This window comes from Tiliqua scincoides, chromosome 4 (genome assembly GCF_035046505.1).
Source record: "Tiliqua scincoides isolate rTilSci1 chromosome 4, rTilSci1.hap2, whole genome shotgun sequence".
NCBI classification, from domain to species: Eukaryota; Metazoa; Chordata; class Lepidosauria; order Squamata; family Scincidae; genus Tiliqua; species Tiliqua scincoides.
Genome location: NC_089824.1, coordinates 92158372 through 92175951, shown reverse-complemented (window position 1 = coordinate 92175951; position 17580 = coordinate 92158372). Strand labels below are relative to the sequence as shown.

The following is a 17580-nucleotide window of genomic DNA, read 5'->3' as shown; positions in this document are numbered from 1 at the left end:
CATGAGACCCATGTTCAAAAGCCCATTGGGTGAAGGGGTGGGCAAGAAACTGGCCGCAGCTCCTCTTCTTTCCCTTCGCAATGGAAACTCATCAGTGTGTGCTGCTACTGGGACATTATGCCTCTTCTTTCCATTCAGGTCACCTGGAAGGAGAAGGGGGCAGAGAGTGACATGGGGGCAGCATGTGCTGAATTATGAAATTGAGCAGATGGAGTGTCACAGCTGGGGAAAAAGAAGGGTGGAAAACTAAGGGGAGACCATTGAAGATAGTGGTGCTTGGCCAAAACAAGCTCTCCAAAGCTAAAGACTGTAGTAGGATTTTACTGTACCTAGGACCCCAAGACCAGTGGTGTAGCTAGCAGTCTGTCCTGGGTGCCACCCTCAAGGGGGTGACACAACTAGTGATCCAAATCTCTAAAATTGTGGTTTTTAGGAATAATACCATCATGTTATATACCATTTGATGTGTAAATTACAACAGAATGCAATGAAAAACACCGTAGTGAAATATCTCCATTCTATCAAAAGTTATGGCCAAAAGACCAGAACACAGAAATGCAACTTTCGTATGTAACAAAAAATACAATTTCCTTAACTCAAAACGTACCAATGAGACTGATTGTTCAAAGAGCCAATGGAATATTATTATGACACAGTATTGTATTGGCAACCTTCAGTCTCGAAAGACTATGGTATCGCGCTCTGAAAGGTGGCTCTGGCACAGCGTCTAGTGTGGCTGAAAAGGCCAATCCGGGAGTGACAATCCCTTCCACACCGGGAGCAAGTGCAGTCTGTCCCTGGTCTGTCTCCCTGGCTATGGGCCTTCCTTCTTTGCCTCTTAGCCTCAGACTGTTGGCAAAGTGTCTCTTCAAACTGGGAAAGGCCATGCTGCACAGCCTGCCTCCAAGCGGGCCGCTCAGAGGCCAGGGTTTCCCACTTGTTGAGGTCCATCCCTAAGGCCTTCAGATCCCTCTTGCAGATGTCCTTGTATCGCAGCTGTGGTCTACCTGTAGGGCGCTTTCCTTGCACGAGTTCTCCATAGAGGAGATCCTTTGGGATCCGGCCATCATCCATTCTCACGACATGACCAAGCCAACGCAGGCGTCTCTGTTTCAGCAGTGAATACATGCTAGGGATTCCAGCACTGTGTTGTTTGGAACTTTGTCCTGCCAGGTGATGCCGAGGATGCATCGGAGGCAGCGCATGTGGAAAGCGCTCAGTTTCCTCTCCTGTTGTGGGCGAAGAGTCCATGACTCGCTGCAGTACAGAAGTGTACTCAGGACGCAAGCTCTGTAGACCTGGATCTTGGTATGTTCCGTCAGCTTCTTGTTGGACCAGACTCTCTTTGTGAGTCTGGAAAACGTGGTAGCTGCTTTACCGATGCGCCTGTTTAGCTCGGCATCGAGAGAATGAGTGTCGGAGATCGTTGAGCCAAGGTACACAAAGTCATGGACAACCTCCAGTTCATGCTCAGAGATTGTAATGCAGGGAGGTGAGTCCACATCCTGAACCATGACCTGTGTTTTCTTCAGGCTGATTGTCAGTCCAAAATCTTGGCAGGCCTTGCTAAAACGATCCATGAGCTGCTGGAGATCTTTGGCAGAGTGGGTAGTGACAGCTGCATCGTCGGCAAAGAGGAAGTCACGCAGACATTTCAGCTGGACTTTGGATTTTGCTCTCAGTCTGGAGAGGTTGAAGAGCTTTCCGTCTGATCTGGTCCGGAGATAGATGCCTTCTGTTGCAGTTCCAAAGGCCTGCTTCAGCAGGACAGCGAAGAAAATCCCAAACAGGGTTGGTGCAAGAACACAGCCCTGCTTCACTCCGCTTCGGATGTCAAAAGGGTCTGATGTGGAGCCATCGAAGACAACAGTGCCCTTCATGTCCTTGTGGAAGGATCTGATGATGCTGAGGAGCCTGGGTGGACATCCAATCTTGGGGAGAATCTTGAAGAGGCCGTCTCTGCTGACCAGGTCGAAAGCCTTTGTGAGATCTATGAAGGCTATAAAGAGTGGCTGTCGTTGTTCCCTGCATTTCTCCTGCAGTTGTCTAAGGGAGAATACCATATCAGTGGTGGACCTGTTGGCTCGGAATCCACACTGCGATTCTGGATAGACGCTCTCTGCAAGTACCTGGAGCCTCTTTAGTACAACTCGGGCAAACAGCTTTCCTACAACGCTAAGGAGAGAGATGCCGCGGTAGTTGTTGCAGTCACCCCTGTCACCTTTGTTCTTGTACAGCGTGATGATGTTTGCATCCCTCATGTCTTGAGGTACTCCACCTTCTCTCCAGCAGAGACAGAGGATTTCATGCAGCTCAGTGACGATGATCTCTTTGCAGCATTTTAGGACTTCAGCAGGGATGCTGTCTTTTCCAGGTGCCTTGCCAAAGGCAAGGGAGTCCAGGGCCACGTGAAGTTCTTCTAGGGTTGGTTCACTGTCAAGCTCTTCCAGCACAGGCAGGCACTCAATGTTGTTCAGTGCTTCTTCGGAGACTACATTTTCTCTGGAATATAGCTCAGAGTAGTGCTGCACCCAGCGTTCCATCTGCTGCGCCCGATCCTGGATGACCTCGCCTGTGGCAGACTTCAGAGGGGCAATTTTCTTCTGTGTTGGACCTAGGGCCTGCTTGATACCATCATACATCCCCTTGATGTTGCCCGTGTCAGCTGCTATCTGTATCTCGGAACAGAGCTGGAGCCAGTAGTCGTTAGCACATCTCCTGGCAGTCTGTTGGACTTTGCTGCGAGCAGTTCGGAGGACCTGCAGGTTGCGCTCACTGGGACAGACCTTGTATGCTGCTTGAGCTCTCCTCTTTTCCTCAATGACTGGTGTCAACTCCTCAGAGTGGGCTTCAAACCAGTCTGCCGCCTTGTTGGTCTTCTTGCCGAATATGGACAAGGCGGTGTTGTAAACGGTATTCTTGAAATGTTCCCATCTGTTGGATGCGTTTGCGTCGGCCGGGCCTGGAAGAGATTCCTCAAGCGCTTGTGCAAATTCCTCCACTTTTCTCTGATCCCGGGTCTTGCTGGTATCAATGCGAGGTCTTCCTTCCTTTTTCGTGTGATACAGTCGCTTTGTTTGCAGTTTCACTCTGCTGCACACCAGGGAGTGGTCAGTGTCGCAGGCAGCACCATGATAACTACGTGTGATCTTGATGCTGGGAAGGCTGGAGCGTCTGGTGAGGATCAGGTCGAGCTGGTGCCAGTGCTTTGATCTTGGATGTCTCCAAGAGACTCTATGTTGGGGCTTTGTGTTGAAGAACGTGTTGCTGACACAGAGACCGTGATGACAGCAAAACTCTAGCAGGCGTTGACCATTTTCGTTCATCCTCCCAGTGCCAAACTGACCTAAGCAAGTGGGCCATGAACTGTTATCAGCACCAACTCTAGCATTGAAATCGCTGAGGATGAACAATGGCTCTTTTACAGGGATTTTCTTGACAGTGGTGGCCAGGTCATCATAGAATTTGTCTTTGGCTTCTGCTGGAGACGACAGAGTCGGTGCATAAGCACTGATGAGAGTGATAGGTCCTGCTGATGACTGGAGCTGCAGGGACAAAATTCTTTCACTTCCCACAGTAGGTGGGATGATGGATTTCAGCAGGGTATTTCTGACCGCAAAGCCAACGCCATGTTCCCTGGTTTCGTTTGGTGGTTTTCCCTGCCAGAAAAATGAGAAATTTCTCTCCTTGACAGATCCGGAATCTGGCAGCCTCGTCTCTTGAAGGGCGACGATGTCCATCTGCAGTCTGCTCAGCTCCATGTCGATGACAGCTGTTTTGCGTGCGTCGTCTATTTCTTGCAGGTCATCAGAGAAGCCAGGTGTCATTGTCCTAACGTTCCAGGTGCCCAGCTTTAGGGCAGTAGTTTTCTGTTGCATGGTGCAGAGTTGTCGATCCGCTTGTCGGTTTTCACCCTAAACCCCACGCACCCCATGAGGTTAACGGACCGTGGCGAGGCAACACCTTACTGGCTGGGGACTGCCCAGCTTAAGGCGGGCGGTAGCTGCCCAATGAGATGCAATGATCTCTCCCACCGTCGGAAGCAGCCCCTGGCGTCATGCTCTACGCCAATCGAGCAAAGACTTATAACCGGTAAACTGCTGCTTCCCGTGTTGTGCCGACGCCGTATGGCGAATGTAAATTCCCTGGGTGCTGGGGCTAAGAATAGGCCCTCAGTTTGGCTGTACTTGTCGTACAGTTTGGCTGTACTTGTCGTAAGAGGCGACTAAACAGCCACCGAGGCTCCACAGCTCCACAGGAGCCGGAGTCCCTTAGGCAGTTCATGGCTGAACACAGTCACGTTCTGGCAACTCCTGCGACGCCGCTGGAACCAACCGTATTGGCTTCTGCCTTTCCATTGGACCATTCCAGCAACGTGGAGAGGGGGGATTTGCTGCATGGGTAATAGCCTATCCTCCATACCTTCTTTACCCAGGCTTCGCGCACTGGAGAGGACATGACACAGTATAGAACCAATAAAGTGTTAACAAGGTGACACCCTGAGGGGTGACATCAGGGATGAATCCCGTGTTTGTGTTGGGAGGGGGGCATGAGCAGTACCTTAACTCCAGAGCCCAGGTCAACCAGGTTAGTAGATCTGGGCTCCTGGTTGAACTTCAGCCTCTGTGGTCAAGGTTTACTGGGTGGGTAGACCTGGGCCCCCATTCCCTCTGCCCTCTGGAGCCACCTCTTTCAGGTCAGTAGACCTCCAGGCTTCCATTTCGGACCTGGAGCCCAGATCTACCTGCTGGGTAGACTATGCCGGACTACCATTCTGACTGGTGCCCAATTTTCCTCCCCATCCTGGCCTTTCCCTCTGACAAATTAATTTTGTCATTTGGGGGTATCAAAAATTTATGGACCCTGGCTGTCAAATGACCTAGCTACACCATTGCCCAAGACCTGACTACTATGCAGGCCTGTGCCTCAAAACAAAATGGCAGTAGCCACACTGCTGCAAATCCTGACCCACTTTTGGGTCCTGTTTTACCTGTTAAAGATGAAGACCAGTTTCTACATGTCGTAATGGTTACATCTAACCCCATTCCAGCATGAGCAAAAATGTTCCTATCAATCAGTATTTATTTTATAATCTAGCAGTTGCTTTTGACCAAAACCACCCCATTACAGGCAGGCTATTTAGAGCAGTGATTTTCAGCCCATTTTCATCTCATGGGTCACTGGCAAGGCACTAAAATGGTCAAGGCACACCATCGGTTTTTTGACAATTGACAAGGCACACTGTGCTGTCAATGGAGGTGCACATCACCCAATGACCCTATTACTAAATAACCCTCTCCCAAATTCCTGTGGCACACCTGGGGACCATTCACGGCACAGAAGTGTGCCATGGCACAGTGGTTGAAAATGACTGATCTAGGGCAGGGGTGTCCAAAGTTTTTGGCAGGAGGGCCACATCGTATCTCTGACACTGTGTCAGGGGCAGGGGGAAAAAAAGAATTAATTTACATTTAAAATTTACATAAGTTTACATAAATGAATATATTAAAGATGAACTTATATGAATGAATGAAGGTCATGCAATAGCTCAAGGCCTATAAAAAGGCCTTGAACAAAGCAAGGCTGGCCTTTCCTTTGCTGCCACTACTGCATCACAGACATGAAACAGCAAGCAGTGGAGGAAGCTCTCATCCCACAGCTCATGTGAGAGGTCAAACAGTTGCCCTCACGCTGAGAGCAGTTGCGTCGGGCTAGTGTGGACAACAAATCTCTGGAGGGCTAGAGGCTCATTGGAGACTGGGGGCTCCCTGAGGGCCGCATTGAGAGGCCTCGAGGGCCGCAAGTGGCCCCAGGGCCAGGGTTTGGGCACCCCTGATCTAGAGGAAGGAGTGGGGCTAGGCAGAAAGCAGGACAGACTGCACTGATGCTGCTGTGTGTGAGGATCTTCTCCCCACTGATCACCTGACTTCACCTCCCATTTCCAAACTAGTGATTAGTGGTGTCAGGGCAAACTGTGCTCAGCCCAAAATGACACTGCATGTTGTGTGCCAAGTTTTCCTCTCCTTGCAGGGACATCATTTTCTGTGCGTAGACCCAATTCAAAAGGAGAATGCTTGCAGATGAGCCAATTACCCCATGGATTGAAGGCAATACACACTTTTCATAGGTTTGTCATGTGTTATTGAGTTGATCTGGTTTTTGCTAAGACTGAGTTTACTCATACAATTATGAATTCTCCAGCATTATTATTTAACATGCACTGCAGATATCTCAAGAACATTGTATTGTATCACATCCACCTCGATTCATAGCCTTACAAGGGTGTTGTGGAATGCACATGCAATAACCTGTCACAGTGGCAAACAAGATTTTTTATGTGAAAAATATATGTACGAATAAAAGATTTTTGTCCCGTCTGTTTATTCAAAGAAATGTTAACAATATTGAACAGCAACACTCACTTGCAGAGGTATTTTTCATTCAATTTCCAATAATATCACACTTTTCATATTTCTTTTCTTTAAAAAAATAGATTTTTTTTTTTTTTGCACACTTTGGAAAAGTAAGAATGACCCAGTCTTACAATGCTTCGGTTACCATTCTTTTCTTTACATATTTTGGAGATATAGCAAGTGCAGGTTACCTTATAGTCAAGACCTCCATCGTGGTTGTCCATGGCAACTATGTCTATTCTCCTTTTCTGCAGTCCAACACCTTTTCATCAACATTTTCTTACACCATGAGGAAAAAGAACAAGGACATACGGAAATGTGCTCCAAAATTAAATTTTAAGAAGAGTTTATAGGTATCAACAGTAACCCAGCCAGCTCTAGAACGGGGTCTCCAAACTTTTTGGCCAGAGGGCCGCATCAAATGTCTGGTATGGTGTGGAGGGCCAGAAAAAAGTTAAATATGAAATTTAAATAAATAAATTAGAGATGGAACTTAGATGAGTGAATAAATGAATGAATGGGCTCATTCATTCAACCTCTCTGGCCCTCAGAGCACCCTCCATACATAATCAGAGCACAGTTCTGGTCATGTTCAGCTGAGTGGGCCAAAGGCTTTTAGGAGACAAGAGGTTGCCCTTGGGTCAGAAAGAGGCTGGCTGTGGGCCGCATCTGGTCCCTGGGCTGGGGTTTGGAGACCCCTGCTCTAGAAGAAAAAATGTAAAGTAAATAATGTAGGTGATCGTACGGGCTGGATCCTATCCCCTCCATCAGCAGCCTCCCTTCCCTTTTCTCTCCTTGGACTTCCACCAGCTACAGAGCTGGTACAGGTCCAAGGAAACTATTGCAAAGTGGGGGATTTAAATCTCCTTGTCACTATAAGGCTTCCCAGTAACCCCCCCCCCCCCAGTTGCTGGATACAGCATGCTCATTTTTGGCATGGTTGTACAAGCAGGGAGGGGGAAAGGACAGGATTGGGCTCTAAATCTCTAACTCAGGAATAAGACAGTCAAACAGACAGTTGAAAGACTACCCTCCAGGATGTGGTTTAAATGTGTGCAAACCTAGAGTTCTGAGGGGGGAAAGGAATTTTTGAATTTGCAGTCCCACAAGTTGGAGAAAAAATAGCAGATATTCTGACCAGAATCTGCCTATACGTCCACCCAGATGGATGGAGAATCACTCATGGAAGGAGGTGCTGAGCACATGGAACTAGTCAATTGTTTAGGAAGGAGAATTAGGGGGCTAGCATATCTCCTCCTCCCTGTCCCCAGTAAACAGATCAGTGGTGGGATTTTAGCATTGTATAAAGCATATCCCCCTCTAATCTTGGGCGCAATCCTAACCTACTTTCCAGTATCAGCATAAGGGCAATGCAGCTCCAAGGTAAGAGAATAAACATTCTCTTACTTTGAGGAGGCCCCTGTAAGTGCCACTCAGTTGCAGGATGCAGCACACGCCCCATTGGCACAGCAATGACATGGTGCATAGTGTTGGGGACTAGTCAGGGTGATATCAAGGTAGACATTTTCTGAAATGGTACATACCAGTGGAATGCTCTGTTTAAGAGTGTTCACTTGGCACCATTGCTCTGTGCTAGAAAACAGTAACTGAAGACTTGCAGGACCAAATCTAGCCCCTGAAGTGTACCAGAAATACCTTCCAGATGTCAACCAGATGGTAAAAGTGTGGCATTGAGGGAAGTAGCTGTGGACACGGGACACCCTAGCAGCCCACTTTGGGACCCTCCAAGCTCTCATCAAATGAATGGTTGGTTGACAATCTTCAGTCTCGAAAGACTATGGTATAAGCCTACAACACCCAGTATTCCCAGGTGGTCTCCCATCCAAGTACTAACCAGGCCTGACCCTGCTTAGCTTCTGAGATCAGACGAGATCAAGCATGTGCAGGATAACAGTTGCTGCATGAACCTTCCAGGAAAAGTAGTTGCTCTGTACTATGAAGAGAGTCATGGAGACTCACCTCTGCCACCAGGCTTTGAATAACACTTGATTTTAACTGAGTAGATGTACTTGAGGGGGCTACACTAGTTTCTTTTAATCATTTTAATTACGTGTTACAGTTTCAAATGTGAAACACTTTGAATGTTAAGAGTATGATACCTAACTTTTTCAAATGGGTAAATTTTAGTCTCTTTACATGGCTCCTCATTTTAACCCAGCCCACATGTGTACACATTTGGTCCCTGTTGTGTATATACAATGTTGGGAAGAAATGGCTTAAGTTTTCTCTGGTGTGTCCATAGAAATAGAAGAAGAGGCCTGATCCATCTCAACCTGATTTAATGACTGGACTTCTCAGTTTTGTGATTTATTGGATGCTTTCATTTTTCTTCTCTCCTGAAATTTCTCAGCCTATTGCTGACATTCAGCCATGGATGGTGGTTCAATTCCATGGCAGAGGAGTTGACTTTCCGTTCCACCATGGAGACAGCCTCCAGTCTGACCTGGACCCTCCATTTGATTGTGTGGAGGCCAAATTCATGTGATCTTGTACTGTTTTTGAGATAAGATTCATAAGAACATAAGAACAGCCCCACTGGATCAGGCCATAGGCCCATCTAGTCCAGCTTCCTGTATCGCACAGCGGCCCACCAAATGCCCCAGGGAGCACACCAGATAACAAGAGACCTCATCCTGGTGCCCTCCCCTACATCTGGCATTCTGACTTAACCCATTCCTAAAATCAGGAGGTTGCGCATACACATCATGGCTGTGGATTTTTCCTGATTTTTCCACATAATGGATTTTTCCTCTAGAAACTTGTCCAATCCCCTTTTAAAGGCGTCTAGGCTAGACGCCAGCACCACATCCTGTGGCAAGGAGTTCCACAGACCGACCACGCGCTGAGTAAAGAAATATTTTCTTTTGTCGGTCCTAACCCGCCCAACACTCAATTTTAGTGGATGTCCCCTGGTTCTGGTATTATGTGAGAGTGTAAAGAGCATCTCCCCATCCACTCTGTCCATTCCCTGCATAATTTTGTATGTCTCAATCATGTCCCCCCTAGGACATGGGGGGCTGAAGAGGCCCAAACGCCGTAGCCTTTCCTCATAAGGAAGGTGCCCCAGCCCAGTAATCATCTTAGTCGCTCTCTTTTGCACCTTTTCCATTTCCACTATGTCTTTTTTGAGATGCGGCGACCAGAACTGGACATAATACTCCAGGTGTGGCCTTACCATCGATTTGTACAACGGCATTATAATACTAGCCGTTTTGTTCTCAATACCCTTCCTAATGATCCCAAGCATAGAATTGGCCTTCTTCACTGCCGCCGCACATTGGGTAGACACTTTCAACGACCTATCCACCACCACCCCAAGATCTCTCTCCTGATCTGTCACAGACAGCTCAGAACCCATCAGCCTATATCTAAAGTTTTGATTTTTTGCCCCAATGTGCATGACTTTACACTTACTGACATTGAAGCGCATCTGCCATTTTGCTGCCCATTCTGCCAGTCTGGAGAGATCCTTCTGGAGCTCCTCACAATCACTTCTGGTCTTTACCACTCGGAAAAGTTTGGTGTCATCTGCAAACTTAGCCACTTCACTGCTCAACCCTGTCTCCAGGTCATTTATGAAGAGGTTGAAAAGCACCGGTCCCAGGACAGATCCTTGGGGCACACCACTTTTCACCTCTCTCCATTGTGAAAATTGCCCATTGACACCCGCTCTCTGCTTCCTGGCCTCCAACCAGTTCTCAATCCACGAGAGGACCTGTCCTCTAATTCCCTGACTGTGGAGTTTTTTCAGTAGCCTTTGGTGAGGGACCGTGTCAAACGCCTTCTGAAAGTCCAGATATATAATGTCCACATTCTCCCGCATCCACATGCCTGTTGACCTTTTCAAAGAATTCTATAAGGTTCGTGAGGCAAGACTTACCCTTACAGAAGCCATGCTGACTCTCCCTCAGCAAGGCCTGTTCGTCTATGTGTTTTGAGATCCTATCTTTGAGGAGGCATTCCACCATCTTACCCGGTATGGATGTTAGGCTGACCGGCCTATAGTTTCCTATTCATGAAAACTGCACTTCTCCGCTCCCTAGGGCCCAATCCTATCCAATTTTCCAGTGCCAGTGCTGCTGCACCAATGGGGTATGCACTGCATCCAGTGCTGGGGAAGCAGTCACAGAGGCCTCCTCAAGGTATGGGAACATTTGTTCCCTTATCTCAGAGCTGCATTGCAGATGCACCAGTTTTGGAAAGTTGGATAGGATTGGGCCCTCATTTGTTTACTCCATGCAATCAGCTGATTTATCTCATCACATGTGCAGGAAAATGGGGGTACAGAGAAGTGCCATCCAAATTAATGGAAGAGAAGCTCCTGCTGACAATTCACTAGTACAAAGTTTCCTGCAGAGGAAAGTTCTGATCCTCCCTTCATCCAAAAGATTAGTGCTAAGACTACATTCCTGATGCGAGGGAGGCCTATCTGTCATTTTCAGAACTTCGCATGGGTAGACCCGCCCTTAAAGAACAGTTGTTGGTTTCTTCAGTATCACAAGCATTAAGGACCAATATAATGTTGTTTTGCAGTTTTTAAACCTCCTCCCCCACTTGTTGATGCAACAAAACCTTTTCATTTGTAATTAAGACCATTTGTATTTCAAATGCTCATTAACAGTTCCATTCTAGTCAAGGCTTTCATTCCAGGGCATACTTACTGGTGAGCCCCAACAAATTTGGTGGATGTATTTTTGAACCGATAAGGGCTGAACTGCTTGTTTACTGAACTTGGGGGGTCTATCAAAGGGACTTCAGAAAGCTAGAGATAAAGGAGGCGCACCTGTGCGTCAGTGAACTCCATAGGATGAAAGCAATCCAAAGAGTAAGTAAGTCCTGTGAATTTCTGGGTAACGATGCATAGCTTGCTCTATCTGGATTGCTTCCAGTGTCTTCAGGACTGGAGAATGAGTTACAAAATCATAAGAAGAAAAAGTTTCCAAACTCTGCTGCAGTCTTTTTGTCCTTGCAAGAATTGGGGGGGGGGGAGTAGCCATGCTATGTCGAAACATTTCCCAAGCTGTTTCAATGGGGAGGGGGATTGAGATTTCCTTCCTTATACCCCCAGGAAATCATTGCTGATCCAGGCACAGCTGGAAATTATTAAACAACATTTTCTCTACCCATAACCTTTGCTTAAACTCACAGTGTGATGCTATGACCTTGCATTCCATCAACACAAAGATATTTCTCTCTCTCTCTCAGTTTAATCATTTTAACACACAAAGCACCAAGCAGAAGTGTTGTCTGCTCTGGGGAGAATAGAGAAATAAGAGGAAAATGATAAAATAATGGAGGCTGACGAGGCAGGGAGGCAAGTCGGAAGAATGGCAATTCTTTTTGTTCCGCTCTATGAAGCTGTTCTTTGTTCTGCAGCCCTGAGGTTCAGAATTCTTCTATTTGTCATGCAAACAACACAACACGGCAATGGATATTGGAATCAAAGACAGTAAGCATCGCACGCATGCAGGCTTATAATGATACTAAAGCACATCTGAAGAACATCAAGGTAAGGACACATCAATGAGACGGCACAGCAGAATCAGCAGAGCCGAGTCTCAGCTAGTGTACAATTGAATGCTGTGTTTTAAAGTCACCAAAATAGTACCCAGGTTACCCTCATACAGGGAGGGCCATTTATCACACACTTTTGACACCAGGGGCCAAGCTATTTTTTCTGAATTAAAACTGGAGACACACTCGTGCGTATATTATTTTCTCTCAATGAGCTCCCAGCATGAGAGAAAAGCAGCCATCCTCTTCGCACACATGGGATAGCCTGGTTGCTATTGCCTGCTAACCCAAGCCAGCTGGGGCTTATGGACAGAGTCATCCTTTCTGGATAATGGCGGTGTTTTGAAGATCTCTTCCTCCATACCCATTAGCTGTAGCCTGAATTGCATCAGGAAATTCTGATACATCCTCCCTCAGGATTGTGTCCCACTCATATATAGGCAGAGAGGTGGAATGGAACTGGCCTGGGGCCTCTGCTCTAGGGGGGCACACAGTGATGCACACAGTGCATCTAACATAGCAGCGTAATTTTTCACCTACTTTACACTTCAACCCTCTTGCGGGACACTAATAGACATGGCACACAGTTTGGGAGTCACTCTCGCAAACCTATTCAAAACGCGCACCTACGGTTTTTCACCTGGCAAATTATGAGCTCCAGGCAACACAAGACCTGTCCATAGAAACCACTGCATGTATGCATCATCTTCATGCAATGACCATGTGGAAGATTCCCATCCTGCACAACTTACAAACTTGTGGATGCATTGCAGCGCACCGACAAACTAATCTGCTGACAAAGTTGTTTTCACAGCAATTTCAAAGTTATAGTACGACAGAGATGGACCATTTGTGGGCAGATAATCATACCAGCAAGAATGCAGATATGGAGGTATGTGTTTTGGACTAGCTGCCCACCTTAACTTTTCATTTCATTTCATTTCACCTTTATAAAAATCCCATGAAATTAATGGGATGTGTACACTAGTTGTAGCCACCTTTAGGACCTTAGGATTGGAACCTTGACCTGCCACTCCTTGCCTTTCTCAAAATGGTTCGCCAGCAGCGCTAGGCACTTTTGGTGCAGATTCAATCTTGATTTGTTACTACAGTGCTTGCTGTCTCCTTATTCTACATGACATAAGAGATGGAGTGTATAACCAGTACACCTGGGTTGCCATTCACAAACCAGTAGCCAGAGTATTTGGATTCAAATTGATTTAACTGGAGACTAAGTTCAGTGTATGTGGTCTTGAGGAGTAACCATATGTGATCTGAAACATGGACAAGGGGGAAGCAATACCTCCTCTGCCATACCTAAATGGTGCAACTGAATTTGTCCACATCATTTATCTCCATGGAATTATGCAAACAATACCTGTTTTCCATCAGTTTGCCCATCCAGGACAAATGTCATCCATTTCACTGGGCTTTGAACAGATAAACAGCTTGGGGGGGGGGGGAAGAGGTATGATGTTAAGCTGCAATCCTAGACTAAGCTGCAATTCTATACACATTTACCTGGGAGTAAGTCCCATTGAAATCAATGGAGTTTATTTTTAAGTAGGTATGCAAAGGATCGCACAGTGACAGATTCTTTGTCTTGCCTAAGTTCTATTGGTTCTGAAATACCATCCACTGGGCAATGAATCACAGCAGCAGAATTATCACTGTTATCTTCTTCTAATATTACAGGTTTATATATTTTTAGTTTAATTTAAAAAAAAAAAAAAGACAGACCCACTATATTTTGTTTCTCAAATAAGACTGAATCCATTTCTTTGGACCCCCTGTTGAAATAACACCATGCACTGCAAAATGGGTTTACAAGTCTGTGGCACTCTGTGGCCCCATGGCATCCCCACAGGGAATGCTCTAGAAAGGTGGCTGCTGAAGTCTGTGGTACCTGCCAGTCAACACTTGTTGACTTTTGTAGTAAGAGGGGGAGAGGTTTGAGGGGAGAGGAATGAGGTAGGAGGAAGACAAAGGGGGAAATGGAGCATGTGAAAGGGGAGTGAAGGAGGGTAAAGGGGGAAGCAACGAGACAGGAAGGAGAGATGAGGAGAGTGATGGGGAGAAGAGGGTTAGGATTCAGTCCACTTTGAAGGGCAGGTCGAGGGTAATGCAATACAGTAGAATGGTCCTGATCCAATGAGTATTGTCCTCAACAAATACTCCAGAAGGTAGCCCCCCATAGTAAAAAAGATAAAAATAGAGGTTTGAGAAGCTGTTAAGGTGAAAGTTTTTTGTTTTTTTTAAACTGTCATGAAATTAGGTGGGTCCTGATGGAGTGTCACTTTTTTAAAATGGGTCCTGGTGCTAAAAAGTTTGGGAACCAATGCAGTAGTGTATACATGCCTTGTAGATGTTGCGAATACCCACAATATAGTAGCTTTCATGCACATGGCAAGCCTTTACTGTACACAAGGAGCCACCTCTATCTCTTCTGAGCTGGAAAGATCAGCTTTCACAACAGGCAAACCCATGCTCTTCTGTGTGCATTGAGAATGGGAACATTTCCCAAATCATAAAACAGCTTATACATGTAGAAATGTGAATGCATAGGAGCTCTGAAGCTGTGCCTCATGTTTTATTCCATGGATTCTTGTTGAAAGAGAATTGTTTACCTCTAGAGAGCTGCAAGTAAACCTATATGCCAGCAATTCCCAACCTGTGAGCCATAGATCAGCATGCCAATGTCCTGCAAGGGTGAAGATGTAGTCTCAAAGGTGAGGGCTGATGTGCTAGGATACAGCCTTGGACCTTATGAAGTAGGTGACCAGATGGTGTTTGATCCATCCTTCATCATATGCTACAAACAAGTCACTGTTTTTTAAGTTTGGCATCACTCACAGTTTATGATATTGCTAACTTATATGGACTTCAGACATCACTGAAGTTCCCATCAGCTTAGGTTCTGGTCATGGGCAAGTACCTCTTCATGCTTTTCTTCTCCTTCCTCCTTTCATAGGCAGCAGTGGCCAAGCACAGCTATTGGGTCCTAAGATAAGACAGTAGGATTTTGAGCTCTGCAGGCTCAGCCTCAGTGGGTTCTGTGGCCACCTAAACCACTTCCTGGGCAGAAAAGGAAGAGCATGCATCTGTTTCACCACCATATGCTCTGACACTTGCCCCACTATGCTGGACAGATCCAGACACCCATGCAGCCGCATTTCTCTTGTGTTGAATCTCACCATTCCAATCTCCAGCAGAGCTGGACTGTCTAGGGCAGTGCCATGTGGGGGAAAATACTTGAAGCAGTGGTTAGAAGTAATTCATTAGTAGTGGTTAGAAGTAATTAATTAGTCCTAAACAAGAACAAGTTCTTTTCAGCCACACTAGACGCTGTTCCAGAACCACCATTCAGAGCGCGATACCATAGTCTTTCGAGACCATAGTCTTTTGAGACTGAAGGTTACCAACAAACAAGAACGAATCAAAAGCTGGCTTACTGCTAGCATGATGAGGTGAGGAATGTCCATTCTCCTAAAATAACACCAATTGACAAAATTATGATGCTTAGACAGTCTAATGAAGTTTATCTCTGTGTGTCTGGTGTACAGGAATTGTTTTACGAGTCCTGAGCAAGTTCATTAATGCCCAGCAAGATTTGCAGTCCAGAATAAGAACTGAATTTATTCCGCATCACTTTGAAGCACGGAAATCTACTAAAAAAGAATGCAGTGGTTAAGACATGGTCTTCATGGACATATTTAGATAGCCACATTGCTCAGCAGAGATTTTTCTGAACTGACCCATTGGCTATGCAGATATACACCTGTCTTGCCAATTCTAGACTACAGTACCTGCTGGGTGTTCCTGCAACAAACTTTTGCTGAATATCTCTGTTGGTTGGAGGGCCTTATCATTACAGAGACAGACAGAAAAACCAACCCTTTAGATATGAAGTGGTGATAAATTAAATTGCAGTTATCTTCATTAGTAGCCTCAGCTAAATTCAAGCCCTCACCACTGAGAGGGAAGCCAGCTAGTATTTTTCCAATACGGATGTCATGTGAACTGGCTAAACTACAGACTAAGAAAAAATTACTTTCAGTACGAAAAGTTCACCCTTGTGCCCTGCCCTGCCTGTAAAATTAATTAATGTGAAACTAAGGGCCGAATCCCTGCCAACTTTCCAGCACTGATGCAGCCAGGACAATGGGGGCGTGCAATGCATCCTGCAGTGGGGGAGGCAATCACAGAGGCCCCCTCAAGGTAAGGGAATGTTTGTTCACTTACCTTGGGGCTGCACTGAGGCTACGTCAGTGCTGGAAAGTTGAACAGGATAGGGCCCTAAGAGAATAACTAGCGATTGCCTAATAACAGCACTCACTCACCTACATCTCCACTGACTATGCAAACAAGTCTGTCTGTGGAAAGTTAGGAAAATGATAATTGATTAATTACAAATAAATCAATATATAAAAAGATATAGTAGTAATACAATAATCTTTTCTTGGCTATGTTTCCTTATTTAAAGAATGGACCCCTTCTGATGTAAAGAGCATAATTTAATCAATGGGCTTAAGAGTCCATTGGTGATGACTTTTTTTGAAATGCTGATGTAAATTCACATATGTATATAGAAGTTGCATCAAAACTGGTTATCATTATAAGTTAACCAGAGAGGAATCCCAAGGACCAACTTGACAGTCTGACAGTTCCCTGTCACCTTGAGAGATAATAAATTATAAGAGAATTTTCCCATGCTCAGACACTCAAAAGGACTACTGTAAATATTATATATTCCAACTTTTCAATTAAAGAGCTCAGAGCAATCTCCCTATGGGGTACCAGGTGCCTTCCCATCTCTGTGCTTCCCAGGCTCAAAAAGAAGGCAACCCCTGTGGGGCACAAAAAAGAGCTGTACCTTGCTTCCTCAAACTGTATTGTAAAAGAATAGATCTTTCATTATTGTTATGCAAATATCCAACATGTTTTGAAGGATCATACCTGCTTTACCACGATAATGTTGAATTGAAATACCAAAAGTAACATAAAATATGCATACAGATTCTATCCAATGAATTTCAGCATTGTGCAAATATGAGACATACTTACCCAAGAACTCAAATAACTAGAAATAGAATTTGAATAGAACAAGTGAATGTTCTTCAAAGCAGGTTGGGTGTTTCCATAACAACAATAATTCTATTCTCTTACAATAGGATTTGAGGGGGGGAAAAGACACTTTTACAGCTCTGCTTTGGACACCAGTTCAAAATACTGTCCTTTGGATCGTTGAACTGGAAGGCTTGTGTAGCCCTAGAGATGAAATCTCTATTATCTGCTTTCAGACCATGTGTTGGTCTGAAGTTATCCCATGGATACCAAACATCACACTAGAATTGTCCAACATGCTCTATGTCATTTGTGTTCCCTCATGCTAACGCACAGACATATGACTATGATAACATCTTATCCAGTGACCATTTCATTTTTTGATTTAGAAGAGCATATGATTGGTTACATCTTATCTACATTCACCAATCCCAATGAAGACCAAGCAAAGCTGTTGCATAGCTTAACACATAATACAACAATGACATATTTGAAACTGAGAAACCTATTTACTTTCTGCTTCCTTGTAGAAAGACGCTTCTTCATACTGTTCCATTTAAATGAAAAG

At 45.5% G+C, this 17580-nt stretch overlaps 1 pseudogene; it reads right to left on the bottom strand.

Annotated features, from left to right (window-relative positions):
* Window positions 1-8219: 8219 nt before the first annotated feature.
* LOC136649819 (5S ribosomal RNA) lies at window positions 8220-8339 on the bottom strand (annotated as a pseudogene).
* Window positions 8340-17580: the final 9241 nt, after the last annotated feature.